At 44.9% G+C, this 6,083-nt stretch overlaps 1 non-coding gene across 1 annotated transcript; it reads right to left on the minus strand.

The window, feature by feature from the left end:
- Positions 1 to 3,824: 3,824 nt before the first annotated feature.
- Positions 3,825 to 3,896, minus strand: TRNAE-UUC (transfer RNA glutamic acid (anticodon UUC)). Its single transcript has one exon. It is a non-coding gene; the product is annotated as a tRNA-Glu (tRNA).
- Positions 3,897 to 6,083: the final 2,187 nt, after the last annotated feature.

Below are 6,083 nucleotides of genomic sequence, written 5' to 3' on the forward strand. Positions count from 1 at the left end.
TAGATTCCACATGTTAGTTTGAGTGTCGGGGAGTAGTTCTACCTCCCAGCTTCCCTCGTTAGTTGACTGAAACCTGTACTTAACAGTGACCACTTTCATTGAGGTTGTAATGTTGTACACCCATGGTGTGAGGCGGACTAACACTTTAAAAGGCTTAGGCAAATAGTTACACTGCAGTGGGATTTATCAAGTGTGACCCACAAACCTGCCCATTCACTGCATTTCCCAGATGGGACCAGACTTTCTTCATTAAAGTATATTGAGAAATGCATTGGTGAGCAGAGCACCAGATGCTTGAAAACTCTTTTGTAGCAATCTTCCATGAGCCAGGTTGGTGAGAAAATCCACAGTGCTTCCTGATTCAATGGGAATCATGGAATCTCAGAGTGGCAGGGTCTAAATATTAGATACAGCAAAACCACCAGGAAAAAATGGGCTCAGTTACTGAAGTATTGATGGGGCATCAGGGATCTTTGGCAGTGATGTCCTAAGAATGAAATAAATGGATGGTCTACCGAATGATTGTTTGATATATGTAATTTTATTTGATTGATTTCTTATTGTTTAAGAGACAGGATCTTGCTCTGTCACCCAGGCTGGAGTGCAGTGGCCCGATCATAACTCACTACAGCCCTGAACCCCTGGCCTCAAGGAATCCTCCCACCTCAGCTTCCCAAAGTGCTGGGATTATAGATCTGAGCCAGTATGCTCAAGTGGTCTATGCAATTTTAAAACTCTAGGTCTGGTGGCCAGAAACATGACTCAATTTACTGGAATGGAGATGTTTTGTATCATCCAGTACCAAGAACTGAGTCAGCTCACAGTCCAAAGTTCCACTGGAGGAAGGGGAGACTCCATCTACTTGAAGAATGGCCCCTCTACACTGCAACAGGAATATGTTGTAAAGATCCCCCTTCCCCATTCTCCAGAGGACCTGTGGTCATTTGTTCTGTTAATTTACACTGATTTTGATGTGGCACTGCTTCAATCCCTTGCTGCAGGTAGGAAGCTCAGAATTTTTATTGTTATTTATTCCTCCTTCTCTTCCAGTACTTTTGTGTGGTTCCTTGGAGCTTAGTAAGTAAATGATGTTTTGGCCTAAACCTATCTCAGCATGGTTCCTGCGGGTTGCAGACCAACTTGATTGCATTATGTACAATTCAGATATACATACTTGGCAGCTGACATTATTATAGTGCTCCCAGAATCTTGGAGTGAGGACTGCTATGGTGAGAAAAGACAAATGGTGTTCCCAGAACTTCCCCCTTCTTATGAAAATAGTAAACCCAAAGTGATCCTGCATCCCAGGGGGAATCAGAGAGATTCGTGCCACCAACAAAGACTTAAAATATGCAGAGATTTTCCTATTATCTGCCCAATCATTCACTTGTCCACTTGACCTGTGCAAAAGACAAACAGATCTTGAGAATAACTTGACTCATGCACATTTACAGCCGCCTTCACCTTGCTAACTCATCCTTCAGGTCTCAGCTGAAATATCATTTCCCTGAGAAATTTCTCTGACATGGAATAAGTTGTGCACACTCTCCCCCTCCCCCAAAAGTCAGTAAGGCTGAGCGCATAATGGTAGATGACAATTTAGACAAAAATAACACTTGTATAGGTTGGTCTAAAGCCAGGAAAACAGATACTTCAAACATGTAAGTCTAACAGAGGAAATTAGTTGCTAATTTTTTTTTGAGGAGCTAGAGGAGCAAAAGGGGCTAACAATTAGATTGTTCAGCTATTAGTAACTGCAAGTGCCACCATTCACTTAGGGTTGAAAGAACAAAAAGGGAGGATGGTATTACCTGCAGATAGGAGTTTGCCATGTGTGACCACTGCTGGGCACTGCCATTGCCACTGGGACCAAACCACTGTCAAATCCACTTACGCTTTCCTGAAGCTTCCCGGCTCCTGGAGCCCACGGCTGCCCACTACTGCCACTGCTAGTGGCTCTCAGCTGATGACAACCCCTGTCAGAATGTCCAGTGCCACTGGATTCTACAGTTGCTGGCAGCCATCAGGGAATGTCTGCTGCCAAAGACACCATCAGAAGCTCTGCTTTCTTGATATATTCCAATCTTCCAACAGAACCTCCCTGGGGCAGGTGCTAACCTGATGTCTACTGGAAAGGGAGTCTGGGAAATGGGGTTTGCAGAGATCCAGGCCCCTCAAAAAGGAGAATACTATAAAAGATACTAAAGAGGACACAAGCAAACAAGAAAATGACCAGAGCAGTCCATCCGTTTGGCTACTTGGCATCCATTCCCAGCCTTCCACTTGAGTTTCATTTCTGTAGAATACAATGCTCAGGGTAGCTTGCTGGATTTATAAAACAAGTGAAACATTTTCATCTACTTTTTCAAAAGGTGAGGCACAAAGTCCCATCTATAGCTGTCCCTGAAGCGAACCCTGGATGAGGGTGACAAGTTAGTTCTGGCCAAAGCCAATGGTACCCTGGAGTTTTGTAATGGAAGTGGGAATGGGGAGTTCCCTCCCACTCCCACTACACAATCTTTTAAGATTGAGGTTTTGTGTGTGTGTGTGTATGTGTATTTTAGTAGAGATGGGGTTTCTGTAAAGCATCCCCTGTAAGTATGTCTCAGATGGCAACCAGTGTGAGAGATATTTACAGGAGAAGTTTTTCAGAACTCAATCATAAAAGAATTGTCATATGTCACATAATAGAAATGTCTAATGCAATAATTGCAAAGATTCAAATGATCTTTTGGGCCAAATCTTATATTGCCTCTAATACAAACTGAGAGCATAGAATTAAAATTCAGTCAAGGAATGGAAGTGACTATCTCTGCATGAATAATACAATTTCCCCCCACATAAAATCGTATCCCTGTCTGCAACTCATGCTGTTGGTTTATGAGTGGTCCGGGCTCTCACTGGTTCATGTTCATGCTTTCTTGACTGATTTTGATTTTGATTTTGATTGTCCGAATTAGGCTGAAGCATCAGCGTTGGGAGTAGTCACAAGTTGGTCAATCCAAGTGAGTGGCACAAGGATTGTTTCAAACAATAGAACTTTCGAAGGATGGCCCTGCCTGTTCTGGAAGCGGCTGGCTCTCCACTGCTCACGCAGGCTTACATTATGGTTAAGAGTAGCCAGGCCTAAGGGGAAATGGCTTAGAAGCTAAGAAAGTTTCAAGAACTTTCCACCTCTGAAAATGTGCATTTGCTAGGAGTATTGACCTCAACTTAGCCACATGTGTCATTCTATCCAGAGTCTGATCCCGTGCCTCAATTTCCCCAACTTCTGTGAAAGCCGACTTGGTGAATGGGATCTGGTTTCTGTCCTTGCCCTCCTCGTCCCTGCGCAAACCTCTACTGAAGCTATATTTGTACTTGCAGACCTCTCACTTCTTTATATCCCAGCCCTAGTGACTCCTGCTTCAGAAAGCGCCTCCCCGCCCTTCTCAGTCCTCAAACAACTTCAGAGGGAGGATCCTGTGGCTGGGGTCTTCCATGCTCCTTCTTGTCCCTCCATCCTGTTCACCATCTCGCTATCTGCCGGCCGGAAACACTCACTGGGGGCATAGAGAACAGTGAATTGCCTAGAACGTAAGAATTCCTTTGTAAGATTTGACCCTTAAATATTATCAGTATTTGTTGTGAAAATTTGGTATGCAAACACAGCAAAGCTGATTACATAGCCCGTTATGCAGGTGTTGTGAACTACGAGGTGAGTTTTTAGGTCTCCACCCGTCCTTAAAGATTATGTAGCTTTTCACAGTCGTGTTTTTAAGCTTCTTGCTAAGGCTTATACATTTACGAATTTCAGGGTGTTCCAAAAACATAGGCATTGGTCATTCCCACACCGGGAGTCGAACCCGGGCCGCCTGGGTGAAAACCAGGAATCCTAACCGCTAGACCATGTGGGAGATGACGAGAAAGGGTTGAATTCTAAACCAATTGAATCATTTCCGCCTGCCCTTGCCTTCCGCGTTCTGCCCCGCCTCCGACAACAAATCCCTGTCTGCGCCTGCGCGGGCTTTCGGCGCTGACCCCTTGCTGATAGAGCTATGCTACTTCTCGAAAGGCGGAGGCAGTGCTGGGCGCTGTGGCTGCTGGCACTGCCGGGTTTTTCAGCAGCGCTGTGCCCGGAGGCCCCCAACCCCTCGCACCCCGGCTCGCTGGAGGCGGCACCAGACCTCCTCAGGCCCTGGTCCGTAGGAAACTGCATCCCGGCCTCAGTTTCCAGAAAGCTCCTCCGTGCGATTTGGGAAGAGCACGGTTTGAATGGTTGACAATAGAGGGGCTGAAGAACCGAGCCGTGCGGGCCTGGCTCCGGGGCTGGGTTCCCGGGCGGGCGCCGAGTGGAGCCTGCCATTAGGTCCCATTCTGCCAGTCAGGCCATTTTAACTGAAATTTTGCATTTAGATCAATTCTGATTTCGTGAACCAAGCCCGAATGGATGAAACCCCGAATAACCCATAGGACATGGTTTGGAGCGAAAGGCCTTCCGAAACTGCTGGCTTTAAGATCTTGTTCAGAGAGCATACTCTTTGCAGGGACGTGGTTGGAGCTGGAGTTCTTTATCCTCAGCAAACTAACGCAGGGAACAGAAAACCAAACACCACATGTTCTCACTTGTAAGTGGGAGCTAAATGATGAGAACACATGGACACATAGAGGGGAACGACACACACTGGGATCTATGGGAGGGTGGAGGAGGGAGAGGATCAGCAAAAATAATGGGTACTAGGCTTAGTACCCGGGAGATGAAATAATCCGTACAACAACCGCCCATGACCCAAGTTTACCTATGTGAGACACTGCGCATCCTGCACATATATCCCTGAACTTAAAAGTTAAAAAAAAAAAAAAAAATCTTGTTTAGGGATGGCCTTACATTATTAAAACAAAAATAACGAAACACCTAAAATCATAAGAGAAGAACCCACTTATTGCACTATGGTAACAACACTTCCATGGCCAAAAAAAAAAAAGTAAAAAACTAAACTGCTGAATGGCAGATAAACATGTAAAAACCCATAAAAGAAAAAAAACAGACTGATATTAAATAGATCAGAAACTACACATGAATGGTAATAAGACAAACACTGCGATATAAAAGTGAAAACTTAATGAGACCAGGCCCTTCATGGAGAGGAAGCCTATGGCTAAAAGGCATTTGAGAAAGATCTCAGCCTCACTGATTCACAGCCAGCATTTGGCCAACAAGCAAAAGTGTGGAAATGTCAGGTACCGGCAAGCATGTGGAGAAAAGGAATTTCCTAGAAACTTGTAAAGCTTGATCAGGGAGGGAGATTGTCAGGATTTCCTAAACGTGCCTATGATCAAGTAATTCCATTTAAAAATTTTTTGCAAAACCAGTATGGTTCTGGAACTGCTGTGCATACACTGAACACGAAGAAATACTGCTTTGAAAATACCTGTGTTAGACACAGCCTAAGGCACAGTAGCACTACCACACTGCAGCCGGCAGAACCGTCCTGAGCAAAAAGCACAGAAGGGTGGAGGGGTTAAGAGATTCTTAATTTCAGCTGTAAGAATTTCAAAGGTCTATGTGATAAAATTAAATAATTCTCAAGTATTTCAAACGTTTATGGGATGAAATCACTATAAACAATGCAACAGCCAGCCCTAGGCTGGGAGAAAATATTTGAAATATTTTTGATAGGAAAAGGTGACTATCCTTAACGCATGACTGAATCTAAGCACGCAAGAAAAACCCACAGAAGGGGCTGAGGCTGTGAATAGAGGATTTAGAGGAGAGGGATTCTGATTGGTCAGCAAATGGGGGCTGGAGCCAACTCAACCTTGCTGGTACCATAGCAACACAATTTAAAGCAGTGCTAAAATATCCAGCATTAGGGAGGAAGTGAGGCCACAATCTCAACAATGACAATAGGTACAGCCCCTTTGGGGCAGGAGCAACCTGACAATTACCTATCAAAATAGGAAGCTGCACCTTCAATCTAGAAATTTCAATTCAGTGTTGCCCAAGGCCAGGAGCCCTGTGATGGCCAGGTCTTAAAGGAGTCAGTGTGAGGGGACAACTCTGGGCAGTAGCAAGCAGTGGGGACTTGGGAACCCTGAGGCCT

This window comes from Hylobates moloch, unplaced genomic scaffold, assembly GCF_009828535.3.
Source record: "Hylobates moloch isolate HMO894 unplaced genomic scaffold, HMol_V3 SCAFFOLD_14, whole genome shotgun sequence".
In the NCBI taxonomy this organism is placed as follows: domain Eukaryota; kingdom Metazoa; phylum Chordata; class Mammalia; order Primates; family Hylobatidae; genus Hylobates; species Hylobates moloch.